This window comes from Fundulus heteroclitus, chromosome 3, assembly GCF_011125445.2.
Source record: "Fundulus heteroclitus isolate FHET01 chromosome 3, MU-UCD_Fhet_4.1, whole genome shotgun sequence".
NCBI lineage: Eukaryota > Metazoa > Chordata > Actinopteri > Cyprinodontiformes > Fundulidae > Fundulus > Fundulus heteroclitus.
This window is the reverse complement of record NC_046363.1, coordinates 33,665,873-33,687,764: the sequence shown is the minus strand read 5'-3', so window position 1 is coordinate 33,687,764 and position 21,892 is coordinate 33,665,873. Positions and strand designations below refer to the sequence as shown.

Genomic DNA, 21,892 nt, shown 5'->3' with positions numbered 1-21,892 from the left:
AAAAAAAAAAAAAGAAAGCTAAACTTAGAACTAAAGACTTTCAGCATTTTCAGCTTCTAAACACAACAGGGAACAGCATGTAGTTTGTTTTACTTTTTAAAAATTTACTAAAACTCACAGAAATTATTCATGTGACATTCTGCCCATCTGTGTTCTATGATTTTGCTCGGCACACTCAGATTAAATTATCAGTTTCATTCAGCTTCATAAAATAAGTTTCATGTAGTACGGGTCCACTTTACAGTTGCTGGTCATTTTGCCCCTTTCACCATTTCTCACTTTTACCACTGGATGCTTTGTGTATTGCCCTTGCATCAGTTCATGTGTATACAGATATCAATGGCAATGGTGTGAATATGAAATAGTTTAAATTCAATTAAATTGGCAACATTGTACAAACAAATTACAATGTATTCAAAAAGAAGCAAACACAAAGTCAGCAAAGCCCAGACACAGAACCTGATAGAGGCATCATCTCACTATGGGCTGTTGTTGGAATGGACTCATTTGCATGAAGAATTACAGGAAAAGTGACGTTTCATTAAATTATAAAGTTCAATAATGAACCAAAGCAGCAGCGAATCCAACAGCATGAACTGAAAACATGAGCACATGACAACAGCATGAAAAAACAGGAGAATCCCGCAAATGGAGATTGAAAACTGGGACAATGATTACTAAAGCGAGAAACATGCGAGTGTAATAAACTGAATGCAGCTGTGAATGAATGCGAACTAAAGCACTGAAGGAGACTGACTGGAAACGACAATGAAAACAAGTAATTACTACAAAGAAACAGCAGATACATTTGAGTATAACACAATTGAAAAATACAGTATCCAAACCATACTAATGAAACTCCTAACATAATTGTCCAAAATGTCTTGCTATGGTGAAGCATTAAGAGTTCTTCTTATAAGAACTAAAGAGCCAAGCCCAATACTGCCATACAGCCCAGGCCATAGCAGCCTCTGCAATCAAAATTTGCATTTGACAGTCAAAGATATAAAGCCTGGGTGCAGCTACTTTGGAGACCTATTCCATGAAGCTCTGTACAAACGTTCTTGAGCGTCTGAAGAGCACATTAGATTTGGAGGTCTATAGCTTTTGACTGTACAGAAAGTTGCTGACCTTGCTTTATAATTTTACGTGACCTATCCATGTCATGGCTGAGCAGCTGTTGTTCCTGATTTCTCCCCCCTTGTTATAACATCAGGGGAAAAAAATGCTTTACTGGAGTCTTTACACCGGTTCTTTTATGTTTCTACACTGCTCCTGAGAGCAACGTATCCTTTGGAGAAGCAGTCTGTATACTTAGGTGCTTCATGTTATACATACATTTGTGGCCATGGAAAGTGACAGGAAAACCTGAATTCAATGGTTTGGATGGCTGAGCAAATACCTTTGGAAATATGGTACATCAAGGCATATCCATGAATTCAGTTGTTTGAGACCAACCTATTAGGTACTAAAATATTTACCTGACTCCGCCAGATAGATTTGCTCCGCATATCCATCTGGAAACCTTCCGTTGAAGTAATTTTGGGAAGGGGCGAAAATACTGGTCAGCTGATTGGTCTATGTTGGTGATAGACGGGCCAAATGAACCAATCAGATTCGTCGTCGCTCGTAACAGAGCGACGACGAAAACACAACCACAAGCCAAGCTACTCTTGCTGCTGCAGGTAAAGGCTCGTTAGCTCAGCAGAGAAATACTCTGTAATTCCGATAAAACTTGCTCGATAGCCACGCTAACGCTAGTTTCATCGGCTGAAGCCGCCATGTTCTTTAGACTGAACTGTCGCGCTTCCCGTTGCGTCACACCTCAACCCGCCTCAAAGCCAACGCTGATTGGACGTTCGTTTGGTGAACGGCTCCAAATTTTCTTTAACGGAGAGTATCCAGACTGATCTGCGAGTGAAACCTTGAAACCTCGCGAGATCAGGATGGTCTCACGAGGCTACTAAAATATAACTTTCACGGTCAAATGTAATTTTTAACATTTTTATAGATCCAGCTACAGAAATGTGAACAGTAATAACAACACTTTGAAAAAAGGAGGTCTCTACAGTTTACCTTACAATATTCCTAAAAGGCCTGGCCCTGACAAAGCAACATATAATGAAACCATGGGACATTTAATGCTATATTTGGTAATCCTGTTAAAAAACAGTTTTTGTTATACCGGGTGAAATGGTCCTTCCATCTGGACAGTAGTCAATACATTATGTGTTCAGAAAAAGGAGGTTAAAAATTAGATCTCTGTGAGAGCTGCTGGCCTGTAAAAACTCTGACTAATCCCAATTGGTCATTGGTTTCGTCCTGGCTACACCCCACTCAGTTGCTAAAGTTCTGGAAGTATCACCTTATCTATTGGTTGTCCCATATGTCAATGATTCACGCTCACGTAACGCCAATGTGCGTACTTTAACATTGTTAGTTTCCGCTTGCTGGCTGCGCATGCGCACTTCTAGGTGGTTATGTATCCGGTTAGCTTCAGTTAGCTTAGCGGTTAGCCGTTCATTGTAGCTCCACTGCTCTCACCATACAATTAGAACAGGGCTGAGAGTCGCATGAAGCGAACCGCCTACAAGTTTAAGAGAGGAAGAGAAAGGCCTCAGTAGAAAGAAATAAGACCAGAGTGGATTTAGTAGATTTTTTTCACACAATCCCCCCTGAGAGGCAGGTGACAAAATAAGTATTGTTTGTGCATGCGCAGTTATTCAAAAAGGGACTTGTGTAACTTATGGAAAAATTGCGACTCTACCTTTATAACATCCACACAGTGCTGTGTGCATAAATTTGCTACACTTTCTTTCTTGAAACAGTGACTAAATGCATTCCTTCCGTTCTTGTAATCTTGTATGTCCCACCCAGTCTAGGTGAGAAAATCTAATACTTCCGGCAATACTCAAGAGAGCATAACTTTTTTGGAAATAAGCACAAAATTGCTTTTTCAACCTAAAAACACCACCCATTTAAAAATCTATAAGTCAGTCAAAGCATATTTGCATAGGAAACCTCAATTTGAATCTCATCTGTTTCAAAAGAGATGAGAGGATTCTTCCACTTAGTTTGATTTGAGATATTATAGTTTAAGGCTTCTTTTGAGTCTAGTGAAAGATTATAATTATTTATTTTATTTACTTATCAAATGAAAATTACGATTTTAAGCTTACTAGATATTCTTTCAGTGTTGCTGACTGAGTCAGCATTTTCACAGATTGGACAATGAGCAATGAAAGCTGCAAAAGCTTTTATAACACAATCAGAAAGACTTTTAGCTCATGGCTGAAAATATGGCACCTGATCATAAGGTTCAAACCTAGACCAAAACAAAACAGACTATACACAGACTATAACCCTGAGGAAACTGGTTAATCTGTAGATAAACATAACACTGTGCAAGACATTTGGGGAGACCAGAAATGACCAACTCAAAAGTCATTTCCAGTATATGTAGTCGAATTTTCCCTTCTCTGACTTGTCTCTATGGATACAAGTAAACAGTGGCCGCATCGCTGAGGACTATAAAACTGTGGCAGCGACATTGGGCGCTCATTTTATGTTGCATAGTCTTAACTTAGTTCACAACCCAAGGTTTTATTGAACCCATGGTGGAAATCTCAAACATAGTCATAAGAATGCAGATCAGAAACCAAAGATTTTAACATATTGGGAATTCTAGGAGATTTTCCAATATTTCCACAGTGTACATTTTAATGCAATAATTTCTACAGTATACATTTTAATGCATAGGTGGAAAAAGTGGGGTAATTTTCAACAATACTATAAATCACTGATTTTATGAATGATAACAAAATCCTCGATCAAATAATGTATATGTTATTGTGACCCAACCTCTAAACTATCCTTCAAAACCGTTTTCCTGGTTAAAAAAGATTATGTCTTCTTCCTTTTCACTGGTATTCTCCTAAAAAAACAAAGCAGCTCCATTTCCCTTTGGGCAACGAACCTGGTCCACCCGCGTGGGGGTGATAACAGTGTCCAAGACATTGTGAATTCACACTGTGCTTCTTCCTGTTACTCCAAACAGAGCAGTCTCTGGAACTTCTCAAACAGACGGTCGCACATACCCAAGCAAGTACACAGTTACAATGAAAAACAGCCTTATTATGTCTAAACCCAGAGACAGTCTCGCACAAGGACCAAGTTGGTGCGACACAGACACACCTGCAGGCGCTGCGAGTTGCCAGCCACCTCCGACGTGATGCATGAACACGCACCCATTCATGAAAACACGGAGATGAGGGTAACTATAGAGGGATCAAACAGAACAAATAAGCACAGCAACCAAATTGAGGGGCTCCAGCGACACATGCATGGATAGCGCATACAGTGAGCAACTGCAGACACGCGTGTAGAGTTTGTTTGAGCCTTTTCTGCGGGGACTTCCTGTACAGTGTAATTACTTTTCATAGCCATGATCCTTGACCTTTCTGGTTGCATATAAGATACTTATAAGCTTCAACAACCTGATGGAATTAGGAAATGAGTTTTAAACACAATGTTATGGTCTTGGTAATAACAATCAGAACATGGTGAGTGTAAATTGAACTCAACCTTATATGCTAGGATTTTTTTTTTACTGCAGAATCAAACTTCTTTGTATTCAACATCCCATGAAGACAACAGTATTACCTAGGCTGTATCATACACCCCCCAACCACCCACCCACCTCCGAACCCCAATATACATGGTCCTATTTACAATGAAATAATAGAAAGCATGGTTATTACAAGGCAAATATTTTGGGTTGTCCCTGACATTTAAATTAATAAATTTGTGTTTTTTGGTGAAACTTTTGATCTAATAAAAAAAACAAATAGTCTCCACCTACATCAACCCTGTGTGCTGGTGAAGCAACTTTATATTATTCTTGAATTGCGGTCGGGGGATGCACAAAAGGAGCGGCTGACCTGCGACTTGGTAGCAAATATGTAATAATGATTGTCTAAAAATTCGGGTGATTGGTACACCAGTGAAGATTAAGATGATCAAAATGGTGGGGGTTTTTCTCTCTGTCGCCTTGTTTGCAGCCAAATAACCGGGCACTTAAGTGAGTAGGTCAGGGCTGCCGGGCTCCATTTAAATGTGTTCATAAATCATGCTGTCATGAGTTCAGACTGCCGCCAGCCTTCGATCAACACATCCACCTTAGCCTTTTCTGCTTTCTCTTAAAACTTACGTAAAATTCAAAAAGGAATTAAGAAAAATTGATTGTCACTTGTCATTTTTGCTTTGAACTTTTGTATCCATCGACAGTGCCATGAAGAAAACATTATGTAGGGATATTTCATTGTTCATGGACCTTAGAGTGCATGCCATGTTAAATATGACATAATCCCACAGTCAAGAATTAGATAGATTTGCTAAATGATCCTCTTGAAATGATTATCAATTGGTATTAAAAGTATTTGTTTATTGACAAATAACATATCTTAGCAGCTGAGGTTTGTTTTACATATTAAAATGGTCCTTAAGTTCGGAAATGCTGCAGTTACTTTCTTGACTTTGCACAAAGAGAGCTGCAATCCTTCAGGCCCTTATCTTAGTGTCACACACACCGGGATCTCTTTATCATGCACTCATGCAAAACACCATTCATCTTCCCCCACCTAATTCATTACCAGCGATAAAATGCAGTCCCATCTGCCTATGTTAAATGAAGAGACAAAGAGAGAACAGGTGCTTTGGTAAATACTGATAGCATGGGTGAATTATCCTGCTTCCCAATGCAGACCAGTCTACATCTCCCAATCTATGAACAACGAATGTTTTCCGACCTCATTTCACATTTATCCTGCTCTTTTTTTTCCCCCCTATCTACGGGAATTCTGGCTTCCAGGGATTTGGGAAAAGCGGGGAACTCAAAACAGACGTAAACAAAGACAATGGCTTGCAGGAGCCAGAAGGTTTTTGTTGTAGTTCCACAGACCCTTTGTAAGTTAGGTTAAGTTTAAATGTAAGAAACATTTCAGTAAACTAAAATGATTTATAGCTGTTCCTACATTTTCTAGACTATAAGGATCCATGGGTGTAAATACTGCTAAAAGAACTCACATGACATGTGGATTCAGGCCAGCTGATAGTCTTGCCCCGGCCCAGGACAAAGTATTGTCAAATGGGCCCTCACCCATGGTGTTCTGTAACTAGATGAAAATTCAATAATATTTATAGTTAGTTTATTGTCTCCTTCCTGCACCTTCTATTTTCTTACTTACACTCTTCATCGCTCCTTCCCCCTCCAAAATGCTCCATACTTTGGATTTGTAGTTTTTCAAAGAAAAATCACACATGCAAAAGATAGATTTTTAAAATAATGTTCTTGCTTCTTGTGTTGAAGGACACCAGGAAATGAAACTGCTGCTGTCTCACTAAATATAATCTAACATCTGATGAGTTATCCTGCATTGCAACACAGCTGACACCCCTTCTACAGTAGCGTTAGCCCCGATCAGCTAAAAAAATATATATGAAATAATTACTAATAATCTAAATAAGGATAATCATTTACAATAGGCCTGGGCGATGAACCGAAAATTTACCAATACCGAAATTTACGACAATAACCGACATCATCTTGCCCATGTCAGTGTTTTCCGCATAAAAAAAAAAATGAAAGAAAAAGTTGTTTTTATAGGTAAACGAAGGCTATGCTTCTCTCCATTTAGGACGCCGAGCTACGTTTACAGTCTGTAGTCACGTGACTCCACCCCATCCAGTCTGAAACAAGAAGCAAGAGCGACGGAAAGGTCGAGTAAATGGAGCAAATTTAAACATTTGAAGTGGTGGCTACTGTAGAGCCGCACGATGAGGAAGAGGAGCAACTGATAAGTTTGGTACGGCCACATCTGATCTCTGGTTCAGTTGCACGATGTATATTACAACAATGACGAATGGAGACTGCGCACCGGAGTGCTTGAGACGGCATATTTTCCAGTCGACACCAGGAGATAGCCCGTCCAGGTTTAAGCTCTCTGTATGGGACGTCAAGGTAAAGGCGCTTGTCGGTATTACTACTGACAGCGACACAAACATAATTAAAGCTGCCGAGTGCAACAGATGGACGCGAGTGCAGTGTTTTGGGCGGAGGCTGCACCCGGCAGTCACTTAGTGCACATCTTAATGGAGTTACCAAAGGTGCTGTGTTCCATAGCATTATCACTTAGTTATCACTCATTACTCAATATTTTTAGGGGAATATGTGTAGTTGGGATTTGCATCATCAAGGGGGTGTTTAGCGTTATTGTCCATTTATCGTTATCAAGTTAAATAGATTAACTTATTTGACATATGCATCTAGACTTTAATTAAAATATTCACATGTACAAATATCACTTTTAGGAGTTGCACATCAGAAGTCTGATGTGCAGGCGCAGCGGTGAGGACACGCCTGGTAGTGACTTCCATCTAGAGCCAACAATTACAAAAACAGTGCACCCATTACTGTTGACCAGCCTCCAAATGTTCCCAATTGGACGTGCTCTAATTATAACTTTCACTTGGAAAGATAAACATCATGTCTCTGACAGAAACTGCTAAGTTTCTTAGCAACTTTTGAGAAGAGGATGCTGAGATGAGAGGTCCAGCTGTAGTCTGTAGGTGACAGCTAATATGAGCGTGAACCCAAGGCAGGTTGGTTCACGCTCATATTAGCTGTTACACATTTACTCCGTTGTTTTTCAGCAGCCATTAAACCTTAAACGGTTTCCACTCACCAGTGCTGAGAAAGCAAGCAACACAATTGAGGCTTGGGGGGGTTGAGGGGGATGGTTAAGGGGGGCTAAATACTTCCACAGTGAAATCATGGTTCTTGTGTCATTGGCCCTGTGCTTTGCTCACCGTCTGGCCTGCTCCCATTGATCTACTTTCCATGGCCAACAATGGACGCTGCTCTTTTTGAAGCAGTGTTTAGGCCCATTAAAGTAACTGACAGAATTGCAAACGTATGGTGGACCTAAGGGCAAGCAGAGAAGAAACAACTGAGAGATGTCTGTCAGATTTCTGAGAAGACTGGACTAAACAGAAGCTACCTTTTTTTCCAGAGGCATTCAGTGGGAAAATGCACAACTGAATGTATGCTTTACTCGTGGAATACATCAGGACAAGATATATGTAGTCAAGAATGAGAGTGGGACTTTTCCTACAAATGCACATATATACAAATATAATGAGCACATCCAAAACTCCTGTGACACACTGTCAAATTGTCAAAGACATGAGTGTTGTACTGTATGTGCATATCAATGTGACCATCAAGTATCAATATTCTTACTTGATAAAATGTCTGCTAAAGATTTATTGTATTTAAAGTAGGTCTGCATTAATTAGTCGGCACATGTCTAATGACAGAAAAGTGTTACACTTTGCCGTTGCCGATTGCGTTGAGTCTCTGTTATGTAGTTGATTTGGGTAACTGCACAGATCAACGTATATACACAACAGCAGAATACAAATAAACACTTAATGCTCAGATAATACAATGTACCTATGTTGGTTAAGTGAATGAGGTGGAATCCACGCCTGAGTGAGGATTTATAATAAGGTGTTCTGTGTTGTTTGTTTAGTGAAGCTCTGGACGATTTAAGGATTTAATTGGACAGAGAAAATAAAAACACAAAGATGTTTTGTTTTTTTCTTTAAAAAAAAAAAGGTAAAATGTTGTCTGCCCAGTGTGTTATTTTTTTCAGTCTTTCAGTCTGAAAGTATGTCTGATTCTGATTCAGTCAAATAAAATTAAACTGCTAAAAATGCACACCAAAGTACAATGTCAAATCAACAAAGTGCTGCTGATTCCTTTTCCCTTTGCAGTTGTCATGATCCTTCGGTATTAGGTTTTGGTTTTTACTTGTGTTCTCATCATACCCCTGTGGTTTATTTTGTGCAATGTGGTCTTGCTGTATTCTGTTCACTTCTCTGTTCATTAAATCTCTAGATGTTCCCATATTAGTTATAGAAAAGAATAGAAGGATCCTTTATTGTCAAGACTGCTCCCTGCACTCTAAGCAGGTCTGACCCTTTCCATAAAGAGTATGATGGTGCACATAGCCCGAACGCCATTTGAGCGTCAAAAAGGCATCCAAAGCCAACTTGGACGCTTGTGCAAAGCATCAGCAAAGTGTGGACAGACTAGTCTGACATGCGTTAGGAGGAGCTACCCTACTCTGTTCCTCAAATGTGGGTAAATAACTGCGTTAAAGGTTTTGATAACTTACCAGAGATCCCAACGTCCTCGCTAATCCTCCTCCAGGAAAGGTCCTTTACTATCTCTGTAGTGATGGCTCGACAGATCATATGGATGGGCACAAACAGCTTTGATGAGTTTGTCCTCCACTGTTGACTTTCCGGCTTTTCATGGTCTTCCTATCTCGTTGACAAATCTGCCACTACGTCACACAGCTCTCCATGTCGAGCTGCAAAAGTTCAGATTTTGCAACTCTAGCCTCTGCTGCTTCAATGACTGAGATGCTTGAAATCTTAAAACACTCCACTCCGACGCTCAAAACGCAGTACCTCTCAGCGCTCTTAGAGGCAAATCCACCATAGACCAGATGCCCCTGATGCTCAAAACTCATTGTGAATGCATCATTAGTGTTTTGACTACCGTCGAGTTCATTGAGTAGGTGAACACCTAGGTGCCTATAAGAGTCAATGTCAGTTCTCTTGTTGTTTACTAGTGCCGCTGTGGTGGGTATAGACTGATGCCAACACTAAGCAGTTCAATGTCCTTACTGCAGAGTATCTCTTTGAAAGTTAAACACCAAGAGTTGAACTAACTATCATTCAAAAACAAAGCTAGACCCTCCACTCTTCTTACTGCTCTAATTGGTTCTGTTGACCCCGAGTAAATATAAACTGTCCATGATTATGTTTGTGTTTGAAGTTAGCGAGGTTAGCTATGTCCTGGTTAGCGCAATGCTACCAAGACATGCTCTCATGGTAGGAATCTTACATTTCCAATCACGATGGACAGGATGACGGGTCTGCATCTTCTCTGACTGCAACATACGATAGCGGCATGGGAATCGCATCTCTTACTTCTAAGCTTTAGGGGAACATCGGGCTGCTTGGAGGCAGCACAGCACAGCTAGCAAGAGCTAACTGGTGATCTCTGGAATAAGCAATGAAAGTGTGGCGCCTCACGCCGTCTCCGAACTCAAATGGCAAAATATAAAAAATAAATAAATAAATAAGTTGGCCACAAATAAGTCATCTTGATAATGTGTACAAGCTAAAAAACAGAAACATCTAAGATAATTTCTTAAGTGTTTCCTTGTATCTTAATTCAGCTCCTCTGTGTTAATTAGCAACACTCCCTACTTTCCTTCGTCCTCAGATGTTCTGTATTGTTTTCTGATAAACACACCAGCATCCTATGTCATTCTCATCTCTTCCCTCCTCATATAAGCTCTCAGTCATTATTCTTCACTAGATCCTCCCATGCCAGTGACTTTTTTTTCCCCAATGTGCCGTCTGCTTTTCTCCCCATGATTCATGTGCTGTTCTCCTCATGCAATGCATTAGGTTTTCCTTTTTTCAACATTAAAATCTTTCGAATTACCATGCTCCTCCCACGTCCTGTCTGGGTACTTGGGTACTACTCCAGAACCACAAATTCTGGAAGTAACCTGCATATGTATGTATTTCAGCAATGGCTACAGTACACTGGAGTGAGGACTATGCATTTTGTCAGTCCATGTTAGATATGGAAGTGTCTTCTGTTTTCTGTCTATTGAATACTTTCCCACAGGGAAAATAGTTTAAGCGGAAGAAGATCATTATTGGGACATGTTTACACTGAGATATTAGGGTTGGATCATAACCCACAAATACTGGATCCAAGGATATATTGGCTCAGTAGGATTCACTGGCATCAAACCCTTTGTTAGACATAAATTATAAAACTGCTTTACATTTGTGGACTTTGCATATGTAAGAAGAATATGTCACAAGCACTGATAAATCAAGAAGGTCGCAAAATGCTCCTACAGGTATATGTTGGAAAGGTATGTATGGATGAAACTTCAGCAGATCAATAGCAACAAAAATAGAAAGAGAATATAAATACAATGTGAATCTATCAGTGATGTGCTTCTGTATTAGCTTTTTAAGTCCAGAAAAGGCATTATTTACAATCATTAGGTGTCTATTAGTCTTTCCTCACTCAAACAGAATAAGCTCTCTGGAGCAAGTCCCTGTCATACCTCAGTGTGATGCTCTCCTGCATGAGATGACATCCTTTTATAGACGCAAGACAGACACTTTCTACCATTTATGGCTCCTCTAAAGCACAACTCAAGGGTGGGTCAGCATCCAAGGTGGGAGAACGCAGAGAGGCAAAGAAGGACAAGACAGATCCTGTCAACTTCATACTCCTTATTATTGAACCTTTACAAATGAGTGCCAAAGTGTGTCTAAGCAGTGCCAAGTGCAGTCTCCTCTGTGTGTTTAGAAAAGCACCCAACTGTCATATACAGTTCAATTAGGTAAGACCCATAAATCCTCACCTTAGTGTATCGAGCACGTCTGGCTTGTCTGAGCCTGCCTCGACTGTGGAGGCTATTGTTTCTCCCTTAGAGCCGGAGAGACGAAAGTGAGAGGCCACGGCTTGCAAAATGTGCATGCTTGTAAATACTAGTGAGCGAAAAGACACAAAAAGACAGATGATAGAGACAGATAGCGCAATGCATTCTGGGTAAGGAGTCACATTCTTGATCACTTGCTAGTTTCATCATGCACAGCAGGCATTTTTACAGTGTTTACTTCAAATGAGGGGAATGCTCTCTCCAGCAGCTGCACTGCAAATAAACACCACTGTATGTATCACAGAAAGGGTAATGCACTTCTAAACTGAACAAGTAACAGCATTTCACATGCTCCAATAAGTAGGGTCCTTGTGATTCCACCCTGGAAGACAGTTGTGCAACACGCAACACATTCATGCACATTGAGATAATAGTGTAAACAGGCTAACCACCAAACTCCTTAACAACATTTCCTCTGCTGTAATGTCTTGGTTGGAGCTCATTCTTTGCACATGTGGGATGCAGCTCTATTAAGTACTTTGGAAGCAAGTCAACGCCAGTGCAGTTGTGGCAAACTGAAGTTACAAGCCATATAAAACTGAGCAATCACAACAGCAGGAGGTCCAGGAAGAGATGCATGATGGAACAAACAGTGCATGGATATGAAACCCAATCTTTAATTAAACAAATACATATAAGTACAAAGCTCCGCAGGATTGTGGATGCGGATAAATAGCTCGTTAACAGCCTATCCAGAAGACTTACAATGTACTGAAAGGTGGCATTTTGAGCTTCAGGCACTGTTGCCTTATTTGATTCCTGGTGTGCAATTGCTTACTTAAACACTGCATGGCTGATGCTTTGAATTTATTGCTTAAATTAGTCAACCTAGAAGGGCATTCAGTGGGAACCATGACGCATGTCTTGCTTCCATAGAAACACATACACTTAGTCAGGCTTATACAGCCTAGAGCTTTACATACACATGATTTAATTTGAAGTCCCAGCCAGGTGCCTCTCTTCAGCAGTCAATGGGCGAGAGGCAGGGTACACCCTGAGCAGGTCACCAGTCCATCACAAGACAACACAGACATACCCACAAAGACAAAGTCATACCTAAGAACAATTCAGAGTAACCAATTAACCTAAAATGCATATTTTTGGATTGTGGGAGGAAGCCGGAGAATCCACACAGGGAGAACATGCAAGCTCCATGAAGAAAGACCACAGAGAAAGACCAAACTGAGATTTCGAAGCAAGGACCCTCTTGCTTTAAGGCAACAGTCCTACCAACTGAGCAATTGTGCAGTGTTTTGGCTGATCAATACATTGAAATGTTTATGATTGGTCTGGATATTGGGAAATAGCCGCAAAATCACGAAAGCATTGCCAAACTGTTGGGCCAGGCCGCATGTAAACTGGCCACAAAGGCCAGGGTTTCTGCTACATGTTATTGGTGCACCGCCATGTCAAAATAAAAACCGACGCACCTTCAGAGTGGTATATAAAGCAATGTAAAACATGTAATTGAGATATAGATATATATATATATATATATATATATATATATATATATAAATATAAATAATTTTTTGCACACGTATACTAACCATAATCAGAGCTTGAAATTAATTTAAGTATCATGGAATGTAAAAATTTACTTTATTTTGAAACCGCCTGCTCTTTCCTATCTGGATGGGAAGGAAAACTAGAGAGGACAGGCCTGTGTTGCGTTTTGGTTGACATATTGACAACCAAAAGTGCTGGTAATCCAGGGTGGGATCACCAGCACTTCAAAAGTGCTGGTGATCCCACCCTGGATTACAAAGCAGGAAATAAATATGATGTAAATATAGTTTATAAAGAGGTTTTTTTTGTTTCTTAAACTGTTGCACCATAATAATTCCGTGAATTTGATTCCCTTACAGCTTCAATCACTCCTTCACCTCTTTCACTTTGTGTGCTTCTGAAAGCTGTCAATATTTTGTACAGTTTGTTTTATGTAGTGTGGATTAATACATTGTGTGCAATGTATTAAAATTCATAAAGGTCGCTTGTAGTTCGAAATAAATTAATAACTGTTTTAATCACTTTTTTGTCTTTGAAAAATGCTTCTTTTTTCTACAGCTAGTCACATATGTATGAACAAATATACAAATTAGAAATGATGTCATCTAACACCCCCATCTAAAAAAAAGAAAGAAAGAAAACACCACGGTTTTAAAGAAAATCCTAGAGAAAACCTTGTAGGTTGTTCATTAATACCACAGAACTGACAGCAAACAGTTCTTTCTTCCAGGGGCTTGGGTACCAACTGAGCCAGAAGCAAGTACCGGTCCATCACACGCTGGCTTGGGACCCTGGGTGCATAGTTCTCCATTTCAGGTTTGAACACTCAAAGTATTTTACATCTTAAAACAACAAAGATTCAAATGATATTCTATCCAAATGAAACAATGTGAAATTGCCATTTATTGAAATGGCAATGTGCAAAGAGAAAGGTGCCAACTTAAGGGTAATTAGCAGCTAATGGCTGGTTAGTTGAAGTGTTATCAGAGTGCTTCATATCACGTTTACCATGCCACCCCTGTTCCTTTTTTATACTCATTATCCAGGCTGCCACACAAACAGTTTTAATGGATTTTCACACGAGTGGTTTTGGGCAGCTTGATGATTAATGAGAGAGAAATGCATGCCCGCCTTTCCTGGCTTACGGTTGACAACAAGTTGCTTTTTAATACACTTATCCTGTTTAAGTCAGTCATGAGCAAAAAGTTCCTGCTTTTATACATTCACAAATTGTTTTTAGTAATTCTGTTCATGATCAGAACACTAGAGGTTCCTTTAATGGGCAGCTTGTTTTACCAGGTCCAAAAACCAATGCTCTAAAGAGATCCTTTATATATAGATCATTGCATCTTTGGAATAATCTACCTCACTACATCTGCTGCACTCATAGTAAATTATCTTTAAAAAAGAATTTGAGACTCCATTTGATGCCCTGAAGTGTTTTTATTTTATTGGCTGTTTTATTATATTTGTTCTTGTTTTAATGCCTGTTTCATTTTACTTGTTCTTTGGTTCTTTCTATAGTCATTTTTAAGAAATGACATTTTTGGAAATTGTATATTTGTGACTGTGCTTTTTACTGTATGTTTTTAATGTGGACCCCAGGAAGACTAGCTGTTTGCCATGGCAACAGCTAACGGGGGATCCTTAATAAAAATTACAAAAATTACAAATTATATCAATACAACACAGCAAAGCTGGATGCACTTCCTTTCTGACGTCAAAATAAGAATCACAAACATAGATACAACAAGAATTCAAGATGAAATTGCTCTCATTTAAATCTGGGGACTCATAATCACAATTTATCTACCAGGCGAAGCTACATGCTGACAGCAACTGAATAGCACTTAGCAAATAACATCACTGTACAATTCTGAATGAACACTGGATAAATGTATCAGTAGTTCATTCAGAATTATACCTTTTTTCTATCCGGCTCTTTATAGATTACCACAACTTTAACGAGCTGATATCAGCTGTTTAATTACCACAGCTATTTTCTTGGTAGCTAGCCTGCAGTGAGCTGCTTAACAGACACCCCTGCTTTTAGTATACCTACTTTAGTTTACAACTAATAAGAGTGATGGGCCGTGCTCTTTTAGCTTCTGTACTATAACTGTTTGACAGTTTTATAAGCGCAACATTGACTTTGATAGCAGACCCATGCCTAGTCCCAATTCAGCACTGAACTCTTTAGTGAGCCAGGAAAGAGAAAAGCATGCAACAACTTAATAGTGACATTCTTCTGACAGAGGCCAGGATAATTACAGGTCAGGGCAGCAGAGATTTCTCTAATAGCAACATGATCCAAGAGAAGATTTATCGTCCCACACAGAAAATGTGGCATTACATCATAAAGTACAGGCCTTGGCTTTTTACTTGGTCATCATTCTCCATTTTCCATGGGTTATACAACAGTCGGGACATCTAAATGTAACCATTTTTTTTGTCATTTGGAATGCACACTGTATGAGAAGTTGAATAAACCCATTGTAATTTGTCTGCTTCTTCCTCTTTTTTTTTTTTTTTGTCCTCCATGTAACTTGCACCATTTGTGCCTTCTTTGGAAATAAGCTATTTTCCCAGGATAACATCTTCCACTGGTGCCAGAAAACTAAGTAAATCATGACATCAACACAATCCTGACGAGATTTCCACACTTTCCGCAGACGTTTTGTTTAACCCGGGGCAGAGGTTAACTGGGTTTTACGTGAATCCAGACAGGTTTTTCTGGGATCTCGTTCCAATAAACAAAACGAGGCAGGTTCAGATGGAGGAGACTGTTAACCGCTGCGAGTTTGCATAACATTCCTTTCGTCAGGTCTTGTTAATTTGTGCGCTCGCTGCAGACTTCTGTTGCACGGCCCTGCCCTCCTCCCTTTAGGCGAGGGTGCAGGAGAGCAGTCAGGCCTGACTCACGCGTTTCTTCAATGCCAGGCAAAATGTGATGATGCAGCCATGAATCTACCGTGAATCTGCACCCAAACAACATCTGTTACTTGAGAGATGTTTTAAAAAAAGGGTAAATGTTCCCGTTCATGGTGTATGAAATATAACAAATCAGACGCAGAGAGGTTCGAAGTGAGGCATAACAGCTTCGTTCTTTCATGGCATGTAATTAGTCTGTATTAAACCGTGTCGTTATGAGACATCTGCAATTCGGCCTCACAATTTGGCATTTCCTCTAAAAACAGAATTCCCTTTGAGTGCAGCAGGTAAATGCTAGGTATAGACCTGTAATTGTATCCCTGGAGAAATGTAATTACCCCATTAGCAGGGGAGTCGGTTACTATTCACACTATTAAGCAGACTATATCAAGTTTATGTTCTCTTTTTCTCTTAAATCTGGCACCGACTGAGCAGTGTGGAGGAGACGGATTAGCGAGTGAGGCGAGATGACTGGATTGTGAGGAGGTGCGGGAGGGCATTACCTCCCACGGGGGTGGGGGGCCTGACTCAACGGATCGAGTTTCAGACGTTTACCAACAAAAGCGTCCACGGAGGAAGTCTCGGGACTCTCACAACGACATCCCTGCACCTGGCGATCCCCCCCCACACAGGAAGTCTGAGGTCACTTCCCCCCTTTCAGGGAATGCAGACATGCTACTCATTCAAGCCACGCGCCCCTACAGAGGAAGTAGACAAGCTACAAAAAAAAAAAAAGAAGACGTATGCATGTGTATTGTTTACCTCGTGTCATTATATCCGTACCGAAGCCTTGTTTCCTCCCTAGGATTTTATTGGTCTGTCAGAACTACTGAGAGTGGGATTTATTTTAAATGCTGAGTGGATTTAGAGAAAGAAAACGTTGAACACTCGTAGGGATGAAGGAAACGCTGATCGAGGGAACTCCCATCTTTTAAATTCGATGACGCATGCCTCCAGTAAATGTAGATAAAGCAAGTCAATGCAGCGTCCCACTTTGAGCTTAAAACCTTGTGCACCGTAATCCCGAAGATTTTCGCTAAGTAATTAGCCAAACAAAGACTATACCCAATGCCCTCAAAAAACACCACTGAGGAAAGGCCGGCTTCACAGCGTCACAAGAGAGCAACTCCAACACAATTCTATATTCTCTTCCCAAAAGCACCTGCAAACACTTGACTGCTGATTTCTCCGTCATTATTGCTGGCCTGCCTTCAAACGGTTGCCAACACATTTAAAAACCAGCCACAACCAGTCCGGGTCGTTTAAGCTGCAGTCCCACTGTAGTTCGGAACTGGCGGGGGTCCAACCACCAAGCGGGGGCTAACCTTTGGAAAACACTGAGCCCTCTGAAGAATGTAACCATGGTCAGTGAAACGGAGAGGGAGAGGAAGAGGGAAAAAAAAGGCAAACAAATACATTATACAGCCCGCGGGTTCTGTCAAGGCTAACTTGCCAGATGGGACAAAATAGCTGGCATTTTGGCTTCTAGGGCATTATTTTAGCTTGTTACTGTGACAAAGACTTTGTGTAAAAATAACCTGTCAGCGGTGAGAGCGCAGTGGGATTCCTCAGAGACCAAATCCACACAGGGTGTAAATTTTGCAGCAAAAAAAATAAATAAATAAATAAAGATGCTGGACGTAGTTCAGCTTTGGTGTGTGTGTGTGGGTCTGGACTCAACAGAAAGGACGCTGATTTACTACACGGATGAGAAACAATGGGCCTGTCTTCACAATGAATCCAGTGAGTTTGTTGAGGAATAAGGTAGCAGACTATTAGGACTGGACTAGTGCTGTCCTACAGCTTATAATGAGCCCTGATGGCATTTGATGATTTCCAGTTCAAGATCCAAACTACAATGACTGATTCAACCTAAAGCAAATAATTTTATACTGAACAGGTATTCACTAAAACACAGTTTGTAATTTTGGAAACATTGACTGCTTGCGTCACTTGTAGGCAACTATAGCTCAATGGGCAGAGTAGTTGTCTTGCAATTGGAAAGTTGTGGGTTTGATTCCAGCTTCTCCGTCACATGTTGATGTGCCCGTGGGCAAGGCGTGTCAGCGTATCGATGTGTGTGCATTATTGAGTGCCGTTGGGTGAATGTGCCTCTAGTGTAAAGCGCTTTGAATGGTCAGTATGACTGGAAAAGCACTATATAAGTTCAGACCATTTCTATTTGCATTTTGTTTATTTAACATCACTCGTTATAATACAGCAGATGCTAATCAGACAAAGCCCATAGGATCTCCATGCAAAATTACTTTTGAAGAGGCTGCTGCCTACATCCAAGTTGCATGATCAGCTGATTACAAGCCTGCAGGAATAATTTCCAAACAACTGAACATACCGTTGTCTATAAACAAATGGCCAACTGTAGTAAAATTCAAAATCGACTCTCTTCTTGGCGGTCATAAAGCAGACTGGCGCGTCTCTAGCTAGTCAGGTTACAACAGGTAGCATCAAACCCAGTCACGTACAGGTGGTAACATTGCTGATCCTCTTTTGAGAAAATGGCAAAAACAACTTAACAACGACCTCTTGGGAAAGTGAAGACATTTAATATCCACTAACATAGTGTTGTATCCCAAGGATATTAACATTTGTATCTCATTTGAGTTGTTTAAATTACTAAAATCATCTAAAATGGGGACCTTTCTTATTAGCTGTTACCCTTTCCACCACTCTGAGGTATTTTTTTCTACAAACTCACTGCAATATGAAACCCTTCTACTACAGATGTGGAAACTGTTACAAATAGTAACCACAAAAAAAAAAAAAAGTAAACTATCCCTTTAAGTTTCGAAGACTTTGCTGGTTAATGTTCTGCAGGGACAGCGCTCTGACAAAGGTCTCCGGTCTGTCCTTTCGTTAACCACAAGTCCCTCTATGTTCTTCAGCATAAAATGACAAATGAAGCAGCTTCTCCATCCTGGTGCCATTCCCCCATTGACAAGTCCCAACACTTTTGCTCTGCCACCATGCCTCCATGAAGCAACAAGTGCGTAAATACAGTCGTCACCGGGATGACAACACACTAGGAGCTCCAGAGTATTGATGTACTGCCAACACAGCTCCGCAGACGCTGCAGCAACTGACACACCCTTTGGCAGACGCACACTGCCCCACAGTACACTTCCTCCTGCTGGAGAACAGACACATTGAGCCTGAGGGACTTTGCTCTCTGAAGTCTTCACAGAGCGCTCAGCTGGGAGCCTCAAGTTGCCCCTTAATTCTTCCTAGATGCTTCAGATGGTAACTGGAGCTAATAGTATCTCCACCAAATGATGGCAGAAATCACAATTCTTTCCTAATTTATGATAATTTAGAGACACTATAGATATATATAGATATATATATATATATATATATATATATATATATATATATATATATATATATATATATATATATATATATATATATATAGAGAGAGAGAGAGAGAGATATATATAGATATATATATATATATATATATAGATAGATAGATAGATAGATAGATAGATAGATAGATAGATAGATAGATAGATAGATAGATAGATAGATAGATAGATAGATAGATAGATAGATAGGAATTATTAGGTGAAATATGAAGTGAGAGTTTGGCTTAGAAATACATTTCCCAGCTGAAAACCTTGTTTGCTTTAACTTTATTATTTAACTTTACTGTTCAAATTTGTATATAATAGACAAGGCCAGCGATCAATATTTACACACAGATGTTTTAAAGCTGAAACTTCCTAGAGGGAAGCTAAAGGATTATTTCTCCTAGGTGTGGGTCTGTCACAGTTGGCAAACAAATAACGGTAACATGCCTACCACCTGTTCAAGCACTTTTATTCCTGCAGTCTCTTTCAGAAATAACGAGGCTGTGGAAACGGGGTCAGTCATTTTACGTCCTAAGACGTTGTTTTTGCAGTTACTTTAACCACAGAAGATCATTTCCTTGGCACTTCATTGATTCATTTCCACACCTTTTTGCAGCTCCACTGCACTCACTCTGATTGCGACTTTCTCTGTTCAAAACTTAACAGTAGGTAGGTAGAATGAGGATGAAGGCAGTTTTCTGGAGGTAAACTGGAGAACTCAGACAAAGATCAAACTGAAGAGGAAACAGTGAGAGGAAAAAAAAACAACAGTTGATGCAAATCTTACCAGGAGTTATGTGTTACGTCTGGACTCGCCTTTCCCAGCGTGTCTGCGGAAAGTCTGCTTCTTTTTCAGGATCTGGTCTGGGAGCAGTTCGCTCCTCTCACGGATCAGGAGCTTCGCTCTTCGAGCCGGAAAACTTTCCCCCGCTTCTTCTGACTGCAGACAAACTTCTGCGGCAATGATGGATGTGGCTTGCCGGCTACTTTTGTCCTACTACTGAGGAAGTTGGCTGCTGGTGAGTCACAAGATCCCGCCTCCCAAAATACATTCCTCCCTCCCCTGCCCGCCTCTCCTCAGCGACTTCAGACAAGAGCAGACGGTGAAGTCCAGGCAAAAGGATAGACTCCTATTATTTATTTATTTATTTATTTATTTATTTATTTATTTAAGTTCATGTATCGTCCCAATGGCAAATAAGGCAATCTTGTAAAACTAGTTTAGAAAAATATGAATGCAATTAATTACATTTTTAAAATGGTATGTTAGAACTTAGTTATCCGTTCTCGATATTTATTGGAAAACCCTTCATTTACATTTCAGGGATAAAATCCTTCTTATAACTGCACCCAGCTTTTTCGTTTCAGGTATTTTTCCTGGAAGCGTGAAACAGTATCAATCAGGTTTCACAAGAAATCATTGCTTCTTTTATTTTCATTTTTCCTGAGAACAACATTGAAATAACTATGAAGTAAACATATAGCTATGTCTCCAAAAGAGAAAAACACCCTTGAATGCCCTTCCTCTCCCTCTCCTCAGTGCATATGTTAAGAATATCTGAAAAAATATATCAAAGGCTGCCATATCCTTTCAAAACTACTCATGTCATTATTAATTGCATATTGTATTCTATATATATTCTATATATATTATATATATTTGTATGTTCTGCGACCCACATCTTAATTGTGTCTGTAGAAGTAGTTTCTTCGCAATAACTAATGAGTATGGTACAAAACACAATTGTGCATATGTCATATTCCTTGTCTCATTAGAGATCCCAAGTGCAATGAGCAGTGGACTTAGACTGATGTTACTTTCACTTCGAAGAAACAAGTTAAGAAGTTATGAGGCTCCTTGAAACCTAAGTCTGCCAGGGGTATGAATAATTTCAGGGCTCAAGCCCACATTCAGCAAGGTGTCAGAAGCATTCTTCAGAGATTTTGGTCCATATTGATATGATATTGTCACTCAGTTGCTGTGAATTTGTTTGTTGGATGTCCTTGATGTGAACTCATCATTGCACCATATCCTGAAGTGCAACAATGAGTTCTGTTGGACTGAGATCCGCTGACTATAGAGATTTTAGGAGAACAACATTGCCATGGTCAGGAAAATAGTTTGATTATAGGTTTGCCACAAGGTGCATTACCCTGCTGGAAGCAGCCATCAGAAGATGGGCACACTGAGGTCAAACAGGGATGCATGAGGGACACTCGGGTCGGCTGCGGTGATAAAATGATGTTCGGTTTGTTCTAAAGGGCATGAACTGAGCCAAGAAAATATCCTAATCACTATTATACCCCATCACCATCAGCCTGATCCATTGGTTTAAGACAGGATGTTTCCATGCTTTCAGGCACTGTACACTAAAATTTGAGTTGAAATTAAAACTCGTCACACCAAGCAACGTTGTTTTAATCCATTATTAGTGTAGCCTCATTTTCCTCTTAGCTGAAAGGAGTGTTGTG

At 40.1% G+C, this 21,892-nt stretch overlaps 1 protein-coding gene across 1 annotated transcript in view; it reads right to left on the bottom strand.

The window, feature by feature from the left end:
* fhl3a (four and a half LIM domains 3a) overlaps nt 1-20,419 on the bottom strand; it is a 46,571-nt gene extending 26,152 nt beyond the window's left edge. Inside the window, exon 1 of the mRNA XM_012875048.3 lies at nt 20,208-20,419. The gene's annotated coding sequence lies outside the window, so the exon portion shown is untranslated. The remainder of the gene's footprint in view (nt 1-20,207) is intronic.
* Nucleotides 20,420-21,892: the final 1,473 nt, after the last annotated feature.